Source organism: Centroberyx gerrardi, chromosome 24 (genome assembly GCF_048128805.1).
Source record: "Centroberyx gerrardi isolate f3 chromosome 24, fCenGer3.hap1.cur.20231027, whole genome shotgun sequence".
NCBI lineage: Eukaryota > Metazoa > Chordata > Actinopteri > Beryciformes > Berycidae > Centroberyx > Centroberyx gerrardi.
The window spans coordinates 12,391,652-12,414,852 of NC_136020.1; the positions used below are offsets into that span (position 1 = coordinate 12,391,652).

Genomic DNA, 23,201 nt, shown 5'->3' on the forward strand with positions numbered 1-23,201 from the left:
TGGACACAGTTAATTACAACCACGAAGAGGACGAAGCAAACAGAAGAGGACTGAATGTGTTGTGGAGAAGTGAATGTGTGAGCATGGAGAACTACATAGGACACACAGAAAGGACTGCAATTTATTATGGGCTACTTTTAAAAAATAGTAGATCAGAAAAGAAAGTATATTTTATTATTGTTTTTCATTTTCTATGTTTTATACAGGAGTATTATTGTGTATTCTTTTGATAAACTAGACTTCGACAACGAGGCGTTTGTTCTGTTCTTGAGTCTGCTGCAGTCCTTTGGAAAGTCTGATCCTGGTCAACATATTCACACTGTTCCCCACTGACTGACAACCACAGTCAAGTCTTTGTCGTTCGATGGGTGTTTTGGAAAATGACTCGACACTAGTAATTACACAGGGTTGGGAGAAACGCATTACAAGAAACAGGATGACAGTACATGTGATTGAGAAAAAAACACTGAAAAGATCAAGAGCGTCCATAAATAGAATAAACTCTCCATTTGAATGTTTGGAGGCAAAGTAATCTAAAAGAATCAGTAATCTGTAATGTAATGCATTTTTGTATTTAGCAAATTTCTCAAAGTACAAAACCTGATCTGTTCATCAAAAACCTTTGTTAAATCTGCAGTGAAATACACAAGAATTAAAATTAGTGACAGTGATGCAGATTTGACAACTATAGTCAAATTCATACTTTATGCTTTGAAGTGAGTTTCACAGTATACTGATACAAGGAAGACACAACCTCGCATTCACTGTGACACTAAAACTCTCCACTGAATCCAATGCTGAGGAAAATACCTGGAACAATTGAAACCAATACTAATGAAATTCTCAGAACAGCATCTAAACTACGTGACACTAAAACTCTCCACTCAAGTCAGCAAGAAGATTTTTTTCTCTCGTTGGGGTGGCAAGGCCTCTGAAAGAAACATTTACATCATCTGACACTAACACGCTCCACTCCACTTATTCTGCGGCAAGGGAAACATCGATTTGCGTCTGATCTTCCTAATGCTATCAGGTAATCAGAATGCTTTCATATTGATTATTACACCTCATTGTTATGTAACTGAAATGATCAAATCCAGATGGGTATTTGTTTAACTTTTTACTTAACCAGACAAGTGAACAAAGAGCAGATTTGGATTCGGTTAGAATTCCAATATAAATTCAGTTCCTTATTTCATTTCTCATAGTGGCATTTTTCCATTTTGAGACCCTAAGACTAAACTATGCACTTCCCAACTTAATCTCAGGTGTAGGATTAAATATTAAAACTGTAGATGATACTAACCAGAGGAGAATACCCACAAACTGAATGTGGTAAACTTTACATGTGTGTCTTATTTCCTTTATCTTTCCATTCCGCCAGTCAGATTCAGCCAATGACAGAGACACAATGGGGAAACTGTATCCTTGTCAACATGATCACTATTGATAATGTTGATATTATTGATATGATCAGATAATCAGAATGTTTTCACATTGAATATTAAGTCTCATTGCGTGTATAATATGTATGTATTGTTTCCTCCCATTCAAAAAGTTAAATATTAAAGTTATAGTGATGATTGTAAGCACAAGTTGTCTTCTTCATCTCACAGATGTCATTTTCAGGATTTATTTATCAGGATTTTGTGTTGGGTTTTTTAAAAATTGATATTCAATTATAATGGACTTTCTTACTTTCCCTGATTCTTCATTATTCATATTTTAATTTCCTGTTTTGTTTCTGTTTAATTTTCTCATATCTCCTGTGATGATGGGAGTCTCGGAATTATGCAAATCTGGTCTATAACATCTGAGCCAATGTTAGTGTGTCTGTGTGTGTGTGTGTGTGTGTGTGTGTGTGTGTGCGCGCGTATGTGCATGCTCTTGCCAGGTGGTTAGAGACGGCCCGCGTCCCATCTAATGGATGCCCAGCTTGTCCATCCATGTTGAAGCGTCCTTGAACAAGACCCTGTCCTCCTTCCTGCTCCATGGAGACCGGGCTGCACCTGCACTCTGACCCCTACTCATGTGTGTGTGTGTGTGTGTGTGTGTGTGTGTGTGTGTCTCAGAGGGATACACAAATAAACACAATGCCTACTTACCCAGCGTGTAATACAAAGATTAAAGTCACAATGAAGTGAAAAATTACTTTTTCATCTTGTTTGCTGATGCTCCAGATCATAACATGCACCTATTTAACAATAAATGCCAACAAAATCTACATTTGTATTTTCTCATATTTCTATATCAAAATCCCATTACGTTTATGGTGTTTTGTAGTGGTTACTTCTTGGTGTACCAGTAGGCATACATAAAAATGCCAACCAATAATACCATCAGAGATTTTTGAACAATCCCCTCCTTCGCTCCTCCCATCACATAAAACCTGCAACTTCACAACTAGTGGCACCATGGTACATGGTGTATTTTGGCATGTTCACCCCCGAAAACCTGATTTCCTTTTCCTAAGAGACCATGGTTGTGTCCCAGCAGCTGGATTTTATTCATTTTGAAGAATCAGAAATTTGTCACAGATGAAGACTATACACAAAGCATTTCATAGTGGATTCCTTCCCCAACTACACAGAGTATACAGTGGGCTTCACTGCCTTTCTCTCTCCATGTTTGTTATGGTCCAACCCGCGCCCCTCTGACCGCTCCCCCCATGTTATGTCTCGCCCCAACATCCTGTTTCAACTGGAAATACCTTGAATTACTGAAGCGAGATACCATCCAGATGCCATTTCCTTGTGACTTAAAGTGCTTTCTACAACATCAACATCGCAGCGGTACACTCTAACCTGCTGTGGAGCTTTGCTAAACAATCCTCACACAAGGATTCCCCCTCAGCACTGGACGTCCCGCACAGTTCATCTTCATATCTAAGCTTCTCTGCACAGTGACCTTACTAAGCATCCGCTCCCGTTTAGCTACTCACTACTGTTATAATTGGATTAGACCACTGACCAGAACAGCATGACCGAGCTACTGTCTCTGTAATCCTCTTCACCTGACAGAGGACTGTGTGTGTGTGTGTGTGTGTGTGTGTGTGTGTGTGTGTGTGTGTTAGCCCTGTCAGAACACCTACAACCCCCCCTCCCCCCCACATACACACACAAATTACTGGAGAGCGATAACTGTGCATGTGTGTGCGTGTGTGTGTGTGTGTCTGTGTGTGTGTGCTTGTGTCTGTCTTTCTTTTTATTCTTCATTCTCCTCCCTTTCTCTTCTAACAGCTTCAGCAGTGACGCAGCTAATTATTTCTACAAAGGCTATATAATTGCATTAGTGCTGTATTATAGGATTTTACATTTTGTGTGTGTGTGTGTGTGTGTGTGTGTGTGTTTTCTAAAGATTACATACAAGTGAAAGTATGACCAGTGTGTTTCTCTAATCCTCTTCACCTGACGGCCATCTGCTGCTGTGATGCTGCTAATTAGATTGCATTCATTTCTGGAAAAAATTGTCATAACAAGATCTATTCTCATAATGTTGAGATCTTTTCTTGTTATGTGATTTTTTTTTCTCATCATTATGGGAAACGGATCACGAGGCTGAAGTTAGTTTCCAATTTGCAGTTGTTGCATCAGTTTCCCAAATAATCATAGAATTCTGGACTGAAAACTGGTGACTGGCAATGTCATAGTTATTGATATAAAACATAACTTGAATGAATGATGTTAAAATATGTTATTTTACACAGCTGAAGTGAAAAATGCATAGACATGTCTTATATTTCCCTCCTTCTCGTGAATAAGAGGCTGCGAAAACCAACCTCAGCCTTGTGATGCTTTTCTCATAATAGTGAAAAAAAATAACTGTGAGAAAAGATTATCTCAGTATTTTTTTTTTTGAGATAAATGCAATTGTATGGAATCCCTGAGAAGCAAGAGAAAAAAAAACATTTTGGGATTCTCTTGGGGGAATCCAATTATTTAAGTTTCATCTAATTTTGTTTCAGACATTTTTTATCTCAACATAATGATTTAAGTTCTACCAATTTTATTTCCTCCTGTTTTTATTCCAATATCCCCTGAGGGCCACTTGGTGGAAATTAATATTCCTCCACCTCATCAGCCACAGCTAGCACCTTGGAGTCTGCCCACCGTCCCCGCAGGTGGTTGGTGATCTGTGGGCCGTCCCGGGGCAGGGACTGGGCTGCAAACATTCCCCTTATCTCGCTCTCCACAGCTTTGACTGCGGTTGTTCCTGGAGACGTGTTTCGCAGCAGGCTGACGTCTTGAAGGCCGGGCAGACAGCAGACAGCAAGGGCCGGTAACATCAGCCTCTATCTGACCCTGTGGTTCCTCCCTGAAGGATTTCCACAGTTTCCTGGCTAATTACACAGGCATTCAGCTCGGTATAAACCCTGCTCAGGGCACAACATGAGGAGCGACTTGTACGACGTATCTCAACACCTTGTCTCTCATCTTGGCACAGCAGCAGGTGTGTTTTTTTTAGCTCTGAGCGGCTGGATCACCTCCTCTATGACGCCTGTGACCAGTTCTCAGTGTGCTGGAGTGGGAGCGTCTGGCCGTCTGCCTGCTGTGTCCAGTGGAGAAAACACTGCAATATTAGAATAGAAACATGGCTGCAAATGAAGAAGTCACAACCCAATATTCTACATATTATTACCAGTCAAAAGGACACATCACATTTTTCTTTATTTGTTACTATTTTCCACATTTTAGAATAATAGTAAAGACTCAGAACTACGAAAGAATGCAAATGGAATTATGCAGTGACCAAAAAAGTGTTAAACAAATCAAAACTATCTTATATTTTAGATTCTTTAAAGTAGCCACCTTTCTTTAAAGTAGGCTTTGGAAAGAAATTCATACATAGGCATCAACTTCACTATGTATATTTGTCTAAGAAACTAATTTCAAGCATTTAAGCATAAGCCTTTAGATCAAAATGGCTTTAAGACAATGAAAAACATAGTACATTCAATCAGGTGTGTCCAAACTTTTGCCTGGTAGTGTACACAGCACAGTGTTCTCATCAGTGAGTGTGGGTCTCATCACTGACTCTTAGGTCCCACACCCAAACGCTGCATTTGAATACATCAGTATTCATAATACCAGTTATTTCACAATGTTGTTTCAATGAGACAATGCTTACTTTGGATCATATTAAGTGTCCATAATGACAGCAGCAGTGTGTGTGTGTGTGTGTGTGTGTGTGTGTGTTTGTGTGTGTGTGTGTGTGTGTGTGTGTGTGCATGTGCGTGTGCGTGTGCGTGTGTGAGTGTGTGTGTGTGTAGATTAGCCAGCAGCCGTTGCAGTTAAGACGTACGTGGGCCAACTCCCTGATCTGGATTAGCTGAAGGGAAGGAGACACAACTCTCTCTTTCTCTTATTCTCTCTCTCTCACACACACACACACACACACACACACACACACACACACACATATACACAGTCTCTCGCTCTCTGCCTGCATCTTGCTGTGTCTACCCCGTTCTCTCTGTCTTCCTCACTCTCTGTCTTTCTCCCTCTCTCTCCCTCTCTCTCTCTCTCTCTCTCACTCTTTCTCTAGCTCTCTCTATCAAACAGGCACGCAGCTCAAAGACCAAAGTCAAAACACGAATGCTCAGCCACTTACCCATAAGCCCGTCCATCGATAAGCTTTCTACAAGCTTTGGCTGTAGCAGAATGGCCCTGCTGAGTCCTGGTAAGCCAGAATATCTCCTTTGGCTGGGAGTTCCCACGTCAAAAACACACCATCCATTCTCACTAATATCTTTGAAACCTTTTCAATGAACCAGTATGAAGGAGATCTACTTTCTGAAACAGGTCAGGAAAGTAGAGTAGAAAATGTGGCTTATATGATAGCGAATAGAATAGAATAGAATAGAATAGAATAGATCTTTATCAGCCCCTGGAGAAAGTGTCTTGCACATAAAGAGAACCAGGAGTGCAGAAAATGCAGACACAGTACAGTACAGTGTTCATTCATTACATAAATTAGTTCATTGCAACAGTTCATTGCATTAGGCTACATCTGCATGGCAGCTTCTAGTTGTAGTTGCCTCAGATAGTTTGCATGGTGTAACCACGCATAGCAGACACACCTGAAACCACACACACAGCCCAAAGACCAGACAGCAAACACAACGCACCCCAACATTTACACATGGGCAAACATGCAAATCCCTGAGCTGTGATGCAGTGCAGACCACTGCTACAGTATCAGATAGGATTTGAATCTCATACTTGTCTCATATAATGAAGGGTTTAATGCCAAAATGATATACTGTATGCGGTAAATATGACTTTTGAGAACAAAGAGTTACCTGAAATGAATGACTTCATGTTCTAAAAATACTAAAGACCTTCCTGTTCTAAAAAAAAACAGTGTTTTGGGTCAAAGTCTTTAGTTAGCTAATGACTTCAATAATATTTCATAAGTGTTTTACTATTATGCAATGCATGACTGAATAATCAAATAAAATGTAATTTCAGGATGAACTGTTGGGGAATTCAGGCAGCTCTTCACCATGCAAAAACACTTTGAGCACTTGAAAAATGGTTCATGCAAACTGCAAAATGAAAATGTGAAACTTTAGCATTAACATTTGCTAATTAAATCCATTAATGCAAGCCATCGCCAAACCACTTTGAGGAATTTAGGACAGCACTCATGAAAACTGTGTTCAAATTTAACTGTGACACCAGCCGCCGCTGTGCAAAGAGGGACGTAGGCTTTGTGAAACCTGTTGCATAATTTCCAAACTAAATTTCCAAACTTAACCACTAAAAGCGTCAGATGAAGAAAGGACATGACATGGACTAATACCAATTAATAATAACGACAATGAACTTCACTGGCACAGCACTTTTCAAATCATAAGTGGTGGATGCTTTTATCCAAAGACTCAATTTATTCAAAGACTTCAAAAACGAATAAAACAGTCAAGTACAACAAGAATAAAAAACTACGTAAAGGCCTGTCAATAAAAGCGTGTTTCAACCCATTACGTACTTGGCAACTTGCACACAACTAACCAGTTACAGGCTGTTCCTCCCAGTGTGACATCTGTGTGAGAATAAAGGCTTAAAAAAAACATGCAATGAAAATTTCCATGACCTGTGGATGAGAGAATGAGGTGTGGTGACTTGAAGAGGTGTGATAGAGATCTGGTGTTAGAGAGTGAACATCAGGTGCTCTTCTCCTCTGTCTCTGTCTCTCTCTCTCTTGCTGCACCTATTTTTGTCCATTGTTTGTTTCACACAGATATGCATGGATATTGTAAGATGCAATGTCATTTATGCACAAAGTAAATCAAATCAAGTCTCTTTGCTCTCCACCTCTCTTTCTCTGTTTCTGTGTCTTTGTTTATCTGTTCCTCTCTCTCTCTCTCTCTCTCTCTCTCTCTCTCTCTCTCTCTCTCTCTCTCTCTCTCTCTCTCTCACTCTCTCACACTCTTGCTTTTTTGCTTTCTCTGCCCTTCCCATGATGTTGTTGAAGCTTATCATTTGGTTGGTACTCATGTGAGCACTTGTCACTGAGAATTTAACACTCCCTGCTTTCCTCCTGTCACACCCTGTGTGTGTGTGTGTGTGTGTGTGTGTGTGTGTGTGTGTGTGTGTGTGTGTGTGTGTGTGTATGCTGTCACTATTTCAGTGCTACGTCTGTGGTTTCCATCCCATTTATAATACATCGTTTGTGGACAAAGTTTTAAGCTCTATTTCAGTGTTTGTGAGGATGTGTTATAGTTCCCATTCACCTTTACACTTCAATAATAATACGCTTTTTAAAAAGTTTTGTAAAGTGTTTTATTTACAATTTTATGCCTTAAGCTGACAGTGTTATCCAGAGTGACTTACAATAAATACAACATCTGCAGAAGTCAACACTCTTGAATCACAACAGAAGCTAATATCCTGACATTAAAGAAGTCCAAGGGGGAACAACACTAATAATTAGAAAAGGACTGGCTGCATTTACACCTTACACATGGTCAGAAAACCTGATTCCCTGCTACTAAAAATGCAACAGTGCACCTGAAGAAGACCACTTCACCCCCATGTATAACTATACCAGCCTGCTGTAAGAATAGGCATTGGAGATGGATGTGGCTCAGCAGGCATTTCCAATGCATCACTGTGGTTAGATGTATTCTGGTGAAACTAAACCAACCCATCACAACATCACCAGTTTAGGTGATTTTCATGCTTTCACATCATGTTTTCACTTCATGCTTTTTTTTCTTTCTCTTTTCTTATCGTGAAGTTTTCACATCGGCCTTTATGAGTTGGTGTGTTTGTGTGCACTAACACTACCACCACACACGCACACCAGATGTCAGGTGTAGACAGTAAGACCCACTTGTTGTGACCTGTGGGAGCTGGATGGGTGCCAGAGTCTCGGCAACACACACACACACACACACGCACACACACACACACACACACACACACCACTTACACACATCATTACAAGCTAATGAAGCATGAGATGTAACTTGTAATTTGGAGGAAATGATGTAAATTAATAAAGCGAGCTGGAGTAGGCCTAAATGACTTGTACATCTTCTTTGTTGTTGTTTCTCAATTATGTGTGTTGAAAGGTTATTACTGTATAACTACAACGTACATAGACTATTCTCTGTATATATACAATAAAAAGGATATGGAAAAAAGAATGCCTATTTGAACATTTTAATCTGCTTCAATCTTCTGTGTGCTCTGTGAACTAGAAACCAGATATTTCATACATTGTATAACGAGGTGGTGATAGATATATTCCAGTGTTTAAAATGTTTATTCCTTTTATTCATGTATTTACACAGAGCGCAGAAAGAAGAGAGCAACACGCAGACTGTACACCAGTTTTCATAAAAACATCATAATGTTACAGACTGAATCAGAAGTTTCTTTCACCTGAGTAAAAAGGGCAACCAAGTCCCATATTCTGGACAGGTATAGTGTGACCAGGTCTACTTTGTTGCTTCAGTTGGCATTACAAAAGGTTATAGAAACATTTAAATGTTGGCTCAGTAATGTGAACATGATGCAATCAGAAATCAAGGTTGTGCAAACAAACTGTGACACTCTGCCAACTTTGGTGCATGTTCCCATCGCCATGTGTTTACTGCAGCTCTGTGGAGTTGAAGGTCTCCTTTTAGAAACCTTTAACTCCCCTTGTATAGAAACACAGTCTCAGATCTACAGGTAAATAAAGTCTAGACTAAAGAAGAAAAGTGATTGAACATTTGCAATCCTCGCCCCTAAACTTTGGAACCTGTCTGAGGAAATAATATTATCATACTCTGCATTTTTATCTTTGCATCATGAGATACAACTGAAATCTAATTTTCTAAACTCGCATTTAACTGATATTTGGAGATGATGATGGAATTTGATGACATTAGTGCAGAGACATATTGACAAACGAAGTGTTGACTGCAAAGGTGGGATGTCTAGTTTCCATTTCTGATATCTGTTCCATTATTTGACATTCTGTTGTATTTGCTTTTCTCTGTAGGAATGTTCACACAAGGAAAGATGACTAAAGCAAATTTCTAGGAACGTTTTTGGGAGATTTTAGGAAAATATGTACTTTTAGCAGAATACAGAAGACAAGTTTGATGGAAGTCCCCTTTAACATTTTGCTCAGAGCGAAATGTGATTCTGTTAAAGAAATGGAAACAGAAAAGGTTAAAAATCACATATATCACGTGGCTGTGTACATGAAGACTCTGAACTCTGAAGACACGTCAGTTATTGTGAAAAGCATTGATCAGAACTGCGAGGATAGACTTTGTCCATAAGACATGTAGAAGTAGACGGACTCTATGCCAGCAGGTGAACTGACTGACTGTAAAAACTTTTGGCTTAACTTCTTCACATAGCTGCACAGTAGTTTTAGTATGAAATAGCCTAATGAGCTATATAAAAATCATTTGCAAATACTTAGAACTTATTTAAGATCTTAGCGAAAATCCAAAAAATACTGTGAACCAATAGTAAACCTGGAAGAGATTCCTTTGTACTGTAAATGTGGTGGATGTGTAGGGCCATCACATCTAAACAGTTTCTTTCTAGCTTCAAGTTGTGTTCTAGGGATTCACATTTCCACTTTAAATACTTTATTTATACAGTACCAAAGCTATATTGTTGTTGTTGTGTATTCCTTTGAAAATGTCTTCTTTAAACTATATAGACTTAACTTTTAGAAAATGAGCTCTTTCATTATTATAATTATTCAACAAGTAGTTTCACCTCTGTGTCCAGTATTCATTCAGTTCACTGCAGCCAATACTAACACTCTACCACACATGGTATAAACAAGCTTTGCATCAACTCAAAGGCACTATGGCACAATGCTGAACACAGCAATGAAATTGTAAGGTCTCATCACGAACATTGTGAGCTGATCAAATAACTTACTAACCAAAAAGTCAGTGTATTCCATTAACCATTAAAACTCCTGCTGAACTTCATAATAGTTATTTACCAGTACACAGGATCTGATGTAACTATACATTGTGCTATTAAACTAGAGGCTGAGCAATATAGAAACCTGGCTAGGATGTTAGAGGAAATGGGTGGAGGGGGGTTGGGGGTAGAGCTGGTTTCACTGGGGTTAGGAAGTGGGCAACTCCTGTCACAGATGCTTTGCAGATTATTGACAACTAAAGATAAACAGCAACAAAATCTACGTCAAAGAAGTAAAAACATTATCACTAAGAAGTCATGGTGGACTATCTGACCCTCAGCAGTGAAGATACGATAAGAATATGATAAGATAAACTTTGTTGATCGCTCAGAGGACACAGCAGTAACCAAATACAGGACAAAGTACTGAGGGAACATTGCACACTCGCAACATCAGAGACACGATTACCTGCATCAGCACAACAACAGCACAAGAGTTGCCACCCGGCAACCAGTTTCGTTTGCATTGTTCCAGTGGGAGTTTTCAAGATTTCTAGTGTTGTGTGTGCTCAATGGCCGTTAAGATTTCTGTTGGAAACACTGTTGAACCTGTTTTAGATGTAAGGCGGCTCTGGACCTGACGAACCAGACTAATGCTGGAACTGTTCTGTACCAACACACCCATCACTGCCACCGCCTTGCATCACAATAAATCCATTTGCACAATCATTTAATCACGGTTATCTGTAATTGCAGCCCAACAGGGTGTGTGTGTGCGTGTGTGTGTGTGTCCTGGCAGAGCACATCCTCGGCTGGGGCAGGGAGGGCGTTCCATGCCAAAAGAGCAGGTGATCTGATGATGGTGTGATTCTGAGTGTGACACGTGAAGTCATTTATATCTCACAGCATGCCGCCAAATCCCATCGAAACTCTAACAGACAGCTACAGTAGATGGCTGTGGTAGTGGGGTTGAATTGCCATACCACCCGCAGCTGTTTTATTTATATAGTTGTTTTTTTATGTGTAGTGAAGTTATATATGACCTGCCTGGTTGAATAAACATCTATTCTAAGACCAATACTATTACTACGACTAATACTACTACTACTGCTACTACTAATAATAATAAAATATACCAATAATACTTCCACTTCTACCACTACTACTGCTGCTGCTACTACTATTACTACTGCTACTACTAAATAATAACTGGGACTGGTAGTATATTTTTTGGAATACACTATATTTGTAATATGCTTCAATTTTCACCCTGAATGACAGCTGCTTGCCTTGCCAAACAAGTTTGCTTTCTCACTGAAACACTACAGTAGATACCAGTCAATTCACACGCCATTGATGTTGAGAAAGGCATATCTCACATCATATGTCACAATATATAACAACAATATAACATGTGTGCATCAACTTTTTTCACAAGAATTTGTCAAAATGTGTAGAAACTACAACTCCCGAAACAAAGGTATTACTCAACTTGTGAAATATCTTTTCCTGTTCCTGATCATCAGCCATTGGTCACCTGTTCCTCTTCGAGCGATCTGATTGGTGACTTGTCGCTCATGCGAGGGGCGTCACGCACAGATTGGCTCCGACGTCGCGGAGTCCAGTCTGCTCTGGCTTCAGAATCGCTACGAGAGAGAGAGGAACCGTTCAGAAGAGTGGAGACCAGAGCAACGTCCACAACTCTCTGGTAATACTACAACACAGCACCCGAAGGACAGACTCCACTTCTGGCGTCAGGACAAGGTGAATAATACAGTTGACAATGTGCTCTGTAGGGGTTCTTTGTTGTTTTTCTTTCTTGTTTTAGACTTAAATTTGCCTGGGACTTTCCCAGCGTCCCCCTTTTCAGAATGTAACCTGCCAGCTAGCAGCTTTGCTATCCAGCTAATTCTGGCTGTCAAAACAACAGAGGGGCATAATCTGCTAGCCAGTGATAGCTAGCCAGGAAGAAAGCACAGCACTACTCTTCCTTGACGAGGCATTTTCACTCGTATGGAGGCAATATGGGGTGTGTATATAGGCTGATAGGTTGATATGGGAAGCTGTCAAAATACACAGGCTCAACAAAAGAGTTGTCTGGCTTCTTTCAGATGTGGCAGCTATGTTAGCGGACTAGCCTGCTCGCTAGCTCGGTGTAAACAAACCTTCCTCACAGCCTCTCGATGGGTTGCAGACTGTTTTTTACGCTTGTCAACACAGCTGGTGTCAGATGTTTATCGAAATATTTTCGCCATAAGGTGACAACAGTCTATATAAACAGAAACGTTGCTTGGTGTGTGTTTTCTGTTGAAAGTGTATGAATTGTCGCTGTCTACAAGGATGGTAGTCTGGCTGGAGTTTTGGGTTTCTTTGTCTTGCTTGCTCGCCAGTGTTTTGTTGCCTCCTGTGCACACAGACAGACAGAGAGCACAGGCTATTGTGGCTCATTTGCTGCTGTTTTTGTGCGTTGAATGTATTTGTTTTTGTATGTGAATGGTTGAGAGATCACAGAATAACGTTACCTTGGAGCTAACCGTTTCCCAAAATATCCAGTTCCCTAATAACAAGTCGTAGCCTCAAGGGTTCAGTTTGTCCAACATGTAGCCACTCTAAAGTTCAAGTCCGCTGATATCTGACCATCCTGTTTGGTCCAACTTTTAGCCACATAAGCCAAAGCTGCTATCTGTTGAACTTGCCATTTGCAATAATTGTTGTGAATAACTTCTTACATATTTTCCACAGTAATCCACAGTAATGGTGTTGGTCATCACACTGTGTTGAACAATTGACTGACTCATCACTATGAGGGGAAGAAACAATTTTTTTCATTTAGATTAGATAGGGCTGTTGAACAATGGCTGGTTACCTGCCAAAGTGGCTGATAGCGTGGACAAACTTAGCAGCCACAGTCAAAGTTTACCAACACTTGACTGGTGGCTAGTATCAATTTCTCTTAATTTACCTCTGAACCTAATTTCAAGTTTTTAACTGTACTGAACGGGCCCATGCCCTTCCCTTTTTCAGTGCAGTTCTGACTATTCAGTTAGCCAGAAAGCATGAGGTCATCTTATAAATATTTAATGGGCTGTGTAGCTGATAGTCTATTTGTGTTGAACACAAACTTTATACGAACAAAACACACTTCCAGCCTTCCCCTACAATGAGATTAGCCCATAGATATTTTCATGGAGCAGTGTCTTAGTTTTTTATTGAAACACATTTTTAATCACTGTCTTCTTGTGCAGGTTTGACCCTTCAGGGCTTTACAGTGTCATTTTTTTCCAAAGGTGAATTTGCTCCTAAGCAACTAACAAGCACAGGAAAGAAACTTAGGAGCATGATCTGTAAATATAATTACACATACCCATCCCTGCTGTGATTCTCAGGTTGCACGTATGCTCCTTTTTCAGTTTTCTAGGTAGCATGAAGACCATATGCAACTAAAATGTTTGCACTGTAGGATCCTGCCCATAGCATCAACAGTAACAACGTTTTGGTTTGATGTAATTTGATTTCAGTGTCATAAACTCTAGGTTCTCAGCCCACACAGGCTTACAAGGCACATCCATGCATCATGTTGCAATTTGTGTATAACAACCATCTTCCTTAACAAACTCAAGTAGTACACAAAGCACATTGCCTTTTTTGCTGAGACTTTACAGATAAAGTTTGGCACATAGTATCTACTTTTTCTGAAACATATCTTAAGGCTTTCATAATCATCTAACCAGGAAATTTGCAGTAATATCCTACTGGAGGATATTGATTTGCAATTAAACAAAGAATGAATTTTGAAAATCCGTCCCCCGAGTTGATATGTGCACTGGCTCCCACCATGCTAGACAGCATAGCATAGCTATAGAGCAATACGTCATATTTTTTACTGGAAATGCGACTTTCTAGAGAGCGTAATGTATAATGAAGTCAGTCTTTGACAGTGTGCCAGGCAGGAGAGCAGCTAAACATAGCTTCCAAGAATAGTAGAGAACTGTCATTGCAAAATTGATTGATCATATGGGAGCGAAGCTGCCTCCCTCTCTCTTTTATAGTCCCTCTTCTTGTCTCTCCTGCTTTCTCTCCTTCTCTTGCAACTCACAAAGCAGGCGGTGTGTGTGTGTCTGCACGCAGTGCGTTGTGAAACAAAAGGAACTTAATGCATCTTTCTCTTCAATGGTTTATGTTGTTTTGTTGTTGCCTAAGTGAGCACTTACACACACACACACACACACACACACGCACGTACTTTCATAACAACACTGGCAATAGGCCCAGCTAAATAAGCCTGTTACTAGGAAATCACTTTGCCCATAGGCTCAGTGATGTCTCCAATGTAAATAGCATTAGCAGATGGATTGTGTTGTTATGAACGTACGTACGTGCGTGTGTGCGTGTGTGTGTGTGTCTATGTGTCTGTGTGTCTACGTGTGCATGCGTGCAGAAATGTGAATTTGTACATGCATAAGTTTGGATATGTATTTGTGTGTATTTCTTGGGTGAGTTTGCTCACTCAAATGTAAGTGTGTGGGCTAGTGTTTGTGTGGCTGGGTAGGCAGTATATGTGTGCGTGTGTGTGGACTACTATCTGTTGACAGGTTCATCCAAGGCATCAGATCATGTAGCCTGCCTTTACCCACGTCCCAATAATAGACAGGGTGGACAGGACAGGGTGGGGAATTAAAACCAGTCAAATCCTGGTAAATGTTGGCTGTGACTGGTAAGTTTGTGTACCATACCACTATGGAAGACAAACTGCCATCATGTGGAGGGTCTGTTCTAACTATTTAGTTAATTGATAAAAAGATGAAGTGGCTGGTGAATATTTGGGACATGCCAATCACTGAGCCCTGTGAGCCTCTTCATACAGCCCTCTCACTTGGTGCTCTGCCAAAAATTATAGGCTCACTCACAAAACCATGGAAAACATGATGGCACTGAAAAAAGATTTTAAAAAAATACAAAACAAAACCTGACCTCATGTTGAAAACCACTGCACTGTATTTAGGTTTGTTAACAGAGTTACAAAAGATTCATTAACAAGACTAGGTTAGTATTGTGGATAAAATGGGTTAGGTGACTTCAACCTAAAGCTGTTTTGTGGAATTGGCTACCAAAATAATCCATGCTTTTAACCCTACTGTGTTTTATTTAGCCTCCCTCACATTGTAGAAACTTAAGACGGCACTGGCACCATAACATAGTCAGTAGCTTTGGATACCATTTTCACCAGAACATTTAGGGGTCCTATTTTTATCTTCACATGACCCACCTTTGGGTTCCCACCCAGTGCTTGAAAACCACTGCATTAGGTTACACAGTGTTCACCAGCAAAGCCAACAGTGCACTGACCTTGTTGTGGTCTGTGTCCACCCTGTATTCAGGTGGTTGGTGATTCAGTACCCTTCAGAGGCAGACCAGTGTCTTAAAATAAATATCTTTGATTGGTAAAAATTAGATTTAGTCTGTTTTGCCTTGACATTATTTAATTAGGTGTGGTCTGTGATGTACAATTTTCCAGGAAACGTTTGTCTGTTAACGAGTTCTACATGTTTCTATATTTTGACAAATTTGGCGTAGTTGTCTTCACAGCTGTATAGAGAGAGAAAGACAGTGAGAAACCAAGACACAAACTCAGACAACAAAATTCACACATACATCTATATATCAGATTGCCATGTCAACTTTGGCTGCTAACAGTGCCGGCAGTGAAATGGTGAGAACTGATAACTTGGTAATGCTAACAGGCAATGCCAGTCAGTTAGCTGCAGTGTGCATGGATGTTTCATGTGGATTTGTAAGCTTTTGGACATGGATCTGTGGCATGGTGTCGCTGTATGGGGTTTTCTGATTATGGCAGCACTTCTCTCTGTCTGTTAGAGTGGGAGTCTGACCGGGTGAACTGTGTGTGTGTGTGTGCGTGTGTGTGTGTGTGTGTGTGTGTGTGTGTGTGTGTGTTTGGGGGTTAGTGTTAGGGTGAGGAATGGAGAGAGAGACTGGTGGTCTGTGTAACATAGTGTTGGAGAAGGTGTGTGTGTGAGTGAGAGATCATACAGTAACCTATTTGTTCCATGTCAAACCAAACCATGTCCATGACAAAGAGACCGGTTTCTCTTCTGGCCTTACTGGTGTGAAGGATACCTGAATGTCACCTAGCATATGACCCATTCTTATATGTGTGTGTGTGTGTGTGTGTGTGTATGTGTGTGTCTGTCAGGGCTTGGTTTCCCAAAGGTGTCTAATCTCTCATCATCTTTGTCCCTTGTCTTATGATGAAACTAGGACTATTTTAGTACCAGGATGGTTTTAGGAAGTCTAGCCCTGTACTCTACTACATAAAGCATAAACCTATTACATACCTATTAGTATCCTGTTATATATTTTTGTATATGTAAAGTTAATGTAAATTAAAGCAGGAATTCACATAATAATGATATAGTATTGATTCATTTTTCTATAGACTGGATACACCAATATTTTTATGGCAAAAGATTTCCAGTTGTTGAACTCTGAAGAAAATATTTCTGAACTGACTGAAATGAAAGTGACTGAACCAAACCCTGATGTAGTGTGTGTGTGTACGTGTGTGCACATGTGTACATTTGTGTGTAACTGTACTATGTGGATGCTTGTGTGTGTGTGTGAATGAGAGAGATGCTTGTGTGTGTATGTGTGTGCGTGTGTTGATGTGTATTCCAACACTGGCTTTCTTTGTTTGCCTCTCTCCATCATAAGACTGCTGGCAGCTGTATCAGTAACTCACTGCTGTACCAGGACAGACGGGTCACTAGGGGACACACATGCACGCACACGCACACGCACACGCACGCGTGTGCGCACACACACACACACACACACACACACAGACGGAGAGAACCTACTCCTAGATATCTCTGTTAACAGCATGTCTTATGACTGGCCCGGTATTACATATGCTGAAAACATAAACACACACACAGTCTAGGGTTTGGGTGTTTCCATTGTTATTGGTCTCAACTGAAATGTTGTAATGTTTTGGGACCAGCTGTGTGTGTGTGTGTGTGTGTGTGTGTGTGTGTGTGTGTGTGTGTGTGAGAGAGAGAGAGAGAGAGAGAGCGAGAACATGAGACATGAATTGTAGTGTTGCAATGTTATAATAATTTAGGTCTGGCTGCTTAATGTGTGCATGTTAGTTTTTGTGTGTGTATGTGAGAAAGAGAGAGAAAGAGAGACAGTGCCTGCATATGATTCATATCAGTGATGTTATAATAATTAGGTGTACCAGTGTGTATGAGGGAAAAACCATGTGATGTTTATTTTCCGGTAACACTCTAGACAGCAACCCAGATAGTGTTTGATAAATGGTTAATCACAGACAAATATGCTAAATTGGCTTTTAAGTAGTCTTTCTAGCATTCATCCTCCCATCTATTAAACCCCACCCATCTGGTTCTCCAAGTAGGTTAAAGCAAACGCTAAGAACTATTTGCAGATACTAAGCTTCAGGTGTGGCTGTAAGGGAGAGCCAGGTAAGGTGCGTTTTTCAGTAATATTATGTTAAGGGGTGTGTGTGTGCGATAATGTTGAGGTGCAGTTCTCAGGGCGACGCCATAGACAGGCACAGTGTATAGTGTAACCAGTCATGTGGTCTCGAACAGCAGGTTTAAATCATTGTAATGCCGCCCCAAATACAAAGGGAGGCCTATTCACGGCCCCCCTGACACAGGAACACACACAGCATAGTGCAGAGTGTGACTCCAGAATGATAGATTCAACATTTGGGGAAACAAAAGGGACGCCCGCCATTTCAAAATGATAGATGACGCAGAATGAAAACAAATTTTATGGTACTTTTGAAAGGATAGAAAGCCACTTAGGGCCTTGACAAAATGCTATTTTACAGGCTGAATCTTATATTTTTCAGAGATATTGAATGATGAACTTGAGGTAGCCTAATGTTTTCTGTTTTGTTTTTGTTTCGTTCTTTAAAATTTGATATACAGCCTTTAGGAATAGTTCAGATCATAAATAAAAATGGTGATTTTTATTTTCCCTTTCCACAAGATGAAAAGGTTGGAAGCCACTTCAGTGCAAAGGGTGAAAATGTAGGCTATTAATTGCTTAGAGGCCGCAAAACAATAAGGCCCATAAAGAGCAGTGATAGGCATCTATACTGCATGCAGGATAAACTTTCCCCTTTCAACCTGAGTAGTTTTATTGGAGCCAGGCCAGAGGCGGCAGATATTGATGACTTCACAAGAATAGATAAGAGTACCAAATCTGAATGAAGATTAAGATAATATTATGTTAGCAATATTCTTTTCCCACAATAATTAAATTACTCCCACATCACACAGACACACCCTAACCTTTTTATAAGGCATAAGGGTTATTTGTGTACAACCAATCTGATATCAGTAGGAAGTGACAGGAGAGGCAGAGAGACAGACAGACATGTGATAGCAGGTCAAGAGCCAGGTCCAACTTCGACGTGTTGCTTGAAGGTCAATGTGCAAAGTATGTTGTCACGAGGAATATCTTATATGCAGCTGCAGCTCCCTGTCTAAGTGCTTATGCTGTCGACTGGCTATTTCAAAGTCAGTCATTGTGGCTCCTTTAAAAGCCACAGAGACTTCATCATCACATGAGCTGGGTTTCCATCCAAATATTTTTATGAATATTATGATGTATCGAATTAGAGGGGCTGAATTTCAACAGCAAATTTCTATAAAATTTCCTCAGTATCACAAAAAAGATTTTACGCTCGCTTGGGTCGTCAGTAAATAAATTATGCAGTGAATAGTGATTTTTCTCATGGATGTTTTCTAATGTAGCTGTGTTCTACGTTCAGCAAGAAACATATTTATTCGCTTTAACCTCACTGATGATGACGCACCTAATTTGCATTTTCTTTTTTGCAGTATGTCAAATGTTTGCTTAAATTTAGCTGGAAGCATAGCCAAAGTTGGGTTAGCCTGACTGTTCGGATGTGGTAAACTCTCTCTAGTTCCTACATCAGAATGCAAATAACTTCCCTGTGTAAGGCAAAGATACAGATCAGCATAAACCAGTTTTGACTGATAGTCGTGTATAACAGGTTTTTTTATTTCCTCCGTCTCCCGTTGACTGTTACAGTGTGTCTGTCTAACCTGAGGAACCAGGTAGCGTGTCATGGATGAGCTCAAGATCACACCCATGGTCTGATCAGTGGTTCTCAACATGGGGGTTGAGACTCCCCACAGGGTCCTGGGATGACTTTGGTGGTGTTGCTTGATGATTCAAAGAACATTTGGGTTGAATATGCATTCAGACTGAGACACTAACTTGAGAGAAAAGACTTATTTAGGAAAGCCTGATTGAACCTACTTAATTGGCTATTAAAATCGACAGATTCACCAACATTTGGTTGAGGTCTGGTGTTAATTCCAAGTTAGGCTATATTAGCTCTGCTGTTTGGGCTTGTCTTAGTGTAAAACAGGGTTTTTTTTTAACAGCTTTCATCATTACGATTCACAAGTCAGCCACATGACTTTTTAGCAATTCGTGGAATAGACGTTATCTGCTTTTACTGGCTTGCCCCTCACACATACATGTGTGTGTATTTGACTTTCTGTGTGTGTGTGTGTGTGTGTGTGTGTGTGTGTGTGAGAGAGAGAGAGAGAGAGAAAGAAGCAGATGCCTCCATATTTGTGTTCAGCACCCCTGTGTATGTCACTCTTTGTGCTTGTTTTGTGACTGTGTGTGTGTTTGAGAGTAATGACATAGCAGGTGACAGGCCACAGGCCCAATTTGACAAAATGACACACAGACAATGAGCACACATTGTAGGGAAAAAGTCATGCTGGATGAAAGCCACACACATTCACAATGCAAGCACAAATACACTGTGCACTTGGCTACTGTGTGCCATTGCATCTGTCCTTTCAATGTTTTATTTGAAAAGAGGTAGAACAGGGACACTGAAATATGCTGTGGGAAAGGAAAAAAATCAGCTTCACTGGATAAACAAGGAATAAAGAAACTTCCTATGATGAAAGTTTAAGACTTTTCCTTATTCATTCTCTCTCCCTTCCCCTGTCTTTATTTCTCTCTCTCTCTCTCTCTCTCTCTCTCTCTCTCTCTCTCTCTCTCTCTCTCTCCATTTCTGTCTTTTCTTCTTTACTTCTCCTCATCTTTCTCTCCTGGTCTTGGTGCTTTTTATCACTTTGAGTATGTCTAAATGTCTGAAAATGGGTTTTATTATTTCAGTGTATGGACTGATTGCACAATAGTTGTAATATAGTTATTTGCCCTTTGTCCTATATATTTTTTTTCTAGTAGGGGAAACACTGCATTCCGTCAAACAGGCTTTGACCTATTACCGAATGTGTCATCACATTTGTATGCACACACACACACACACACACACACACACACACAGACACACACACACAGACACACACACACGGTCACAGTCACCAGGCATATTCAGATGCTGCTGCAAAGCAGGTTCAGTGAGTCATACCTTCTGTCATTCCTCCAAATTGCTGTCTCTCACTTTCTCTACCTCTATTATACTCATCTTTTGCATCTTCTTTTTTCCCATTTGTTTTTCTCTATTTTTGTCTGTCTCTTTTCTCTCTCTCCTCTCTGTTAGCAGAAGTAGCGCTTTCACCTACTGCTGTCCACTGCTTTCCTCTGCAGTGGACTTCCTCATAAAACACATGTTCACTCCCCCTGCTCCCTGCACCAGATACCCTACCTTCATTATGTTCACACAGCCTATATGGGAATCCTTTCAGTGCTATAAACAGTGTAAGTCAGTATGTCACCCACATATTTCTAAACAAGGGTTTGACAAGGGTGGTATTGTGTTATACCAACTGCCAAATCAAGATAGGTCCCCAGTCCATGGTTTAGGAAACCAGACACTTACAGATACCTCCATTTCTTTTTTTCATTCCAGTTCCACTTCTTACAACCGCTTCACAGATTCCCTGCTCACTCTCTCTCTCCCCTGAGAGAAAAAAAAAAGAAAAAAGAAAACGACAGAACAAATCAATTCCCATTGACATTTCCTCTCTGTTTTCTTTCTTTCTTTTTGCTCAGTCTTTTTTTCAGCCGAGTCCCTGTTGGGTCTGTCTCTCAGTTGCCAGGATTGATTTTTGGAGCCACCTCTCCACGGCTCTACAGTGACAATGAATGACTCCACACACTGCTTTAGAGTGACGTCAGCTATCCGTGTGTGTGTGTGTGTGTGTGTGTGTGAGAGAGAGAGAAAAAGAAGGTGACTAAGAGAATGAGTGAGAGAATAAAAGCGAGACACGTGCACATGCCTGTGTGGATAACACGCATGAATCAAATGACCTTGTGTATGTTTATAGATGTGCATGTTGAGTTTAACCTTTATATACAGAATGGCCTTCCTGGCATGACATTACATCACTACCAGAATGTTTCACACTGCGCTATAGCACCACACGCGTTAAGTGCTCTCCTTTATTTATGAGAGAATACAAGAAATGTATTTGTCCCCTAGGAGCCTATTCATTTCAGGGCAGTTCAATGACACAACTCACAACACACGAAGGACACAATGGAAAACATCAGACACAACACTGATTTGGGCGGCAGGGTGGCCTAGTGGTTAGAGAGACTGTCCTTTAACTGGAAGGTCACAGGTTCGATCCTCTCAACAGTCACCATTAGCCATCAATGTCCTGCTGAAGCATCATTGAGTAAGAAGCTCAGCTGCTGCCTCCTCACTTAGCTTAAGTTGTTCTGGATAAGAGCGTCAGCCAAATGCCAAAAATCGACAGTAATTTAAGATACGGTGATGTCATTGATACTGAGGTCCGTAAATACAGACTGTAACTTGGTAATCCAACGATAAAGGAGGCAAATCTGTGTAGTTGTTTTAAATTGAATGAAAATAATTCAGCTGTTCTTGGGGAACAATTTCACAAAGCTTTAATATTAAAACCAATGCATTTCGGTGGCAAAAGCCTTCGTCAGGGTTTCTGGATTAGATGCGTAGTCAACAATAAATATGTTTGATAGCATCTAAAATGCCTACTTCAGACACCAGTATAAAAAAAAAAAAAAAAAAAAAATAAAATGTTACCACTAGGCGTAGGAGGTGCCATTGGGTTCAACCCCTTAAGGACGTATAATCCCATCTCACAGTCAAGAACATTATAGCCTGTTAAAGCATCTAAAGGAAATCCATAAAATTGAATTCCTCATTCATTCTAATCCATATGGGTAAACACTTTTAAAATGAAAGATCCAAAAAGATCTCTTTGTTGAAATTAGAGAACAGGCCCCTGTTCTGATTTTTCATTTCATACAAAATAATCAGAATTACTTTAATTTGCCAAGTATGATGGGTGCAAAAGAAATTTGACCTGGTTATTTATTGCTGACACATTACAAAACAGATAGACAACACTGGACTGACACAGTTGGTACAGGACAAAATGTAATGGGACTTCACATATAGTGCAGATTAGATGTACTGTATGACAGTAGATTAACATAAACACATTACAAGTATAGATTCAGGGCTACGGATATGTTCCTGTGTAACAGCATTGGCATAGTCACTCATATGCAATAATATAATAATAATATGGCCACTTCTCATTTTATGTACAAGACCAAAATCATTCAGTTAATTTCTGAGACTGACATACTCGAAAACGAGGATTGGGCTCAGTTTTTATTAAACTCAAGGGTCATATCGGCGATATTCATATTAAAAGATCAATAACGTCACCCGTGTCAGGACGAAATCACTAGGGTTTTAAAATTGCCTATTCACACAGGATGATATCACAACCTGCCAAAGAAGTACACACA

General features: G+C 40.2%; 1 protein-coding gene across 2 annotated transcripts in view; it reads left to right on the forward strand.

Annotated features, from left to right (window-relative positions):
• The first annotated feature begins 12,036 nt into the window (after window positions 1–12,036).
• Window positions 12,037–23,201, forward strand: part of adipor2 (adiponectin receptor 2) — a 37,350-nt gene continuing 26,185 nt past the window's right edge. Inside the window, exon 1 of one of the 2 annotated variants that reach the window (XM_071909653.2) lies at window positions 12,037–12,173. The gene's annotated coding sequence lies outside the window, so the exon portion shown is untranslated. The remainder of the gene's footprint in view (window positions 12,174–23,201) is intronic. The other variant, XM_078281869.1, reaches the window with a different exon arrangement.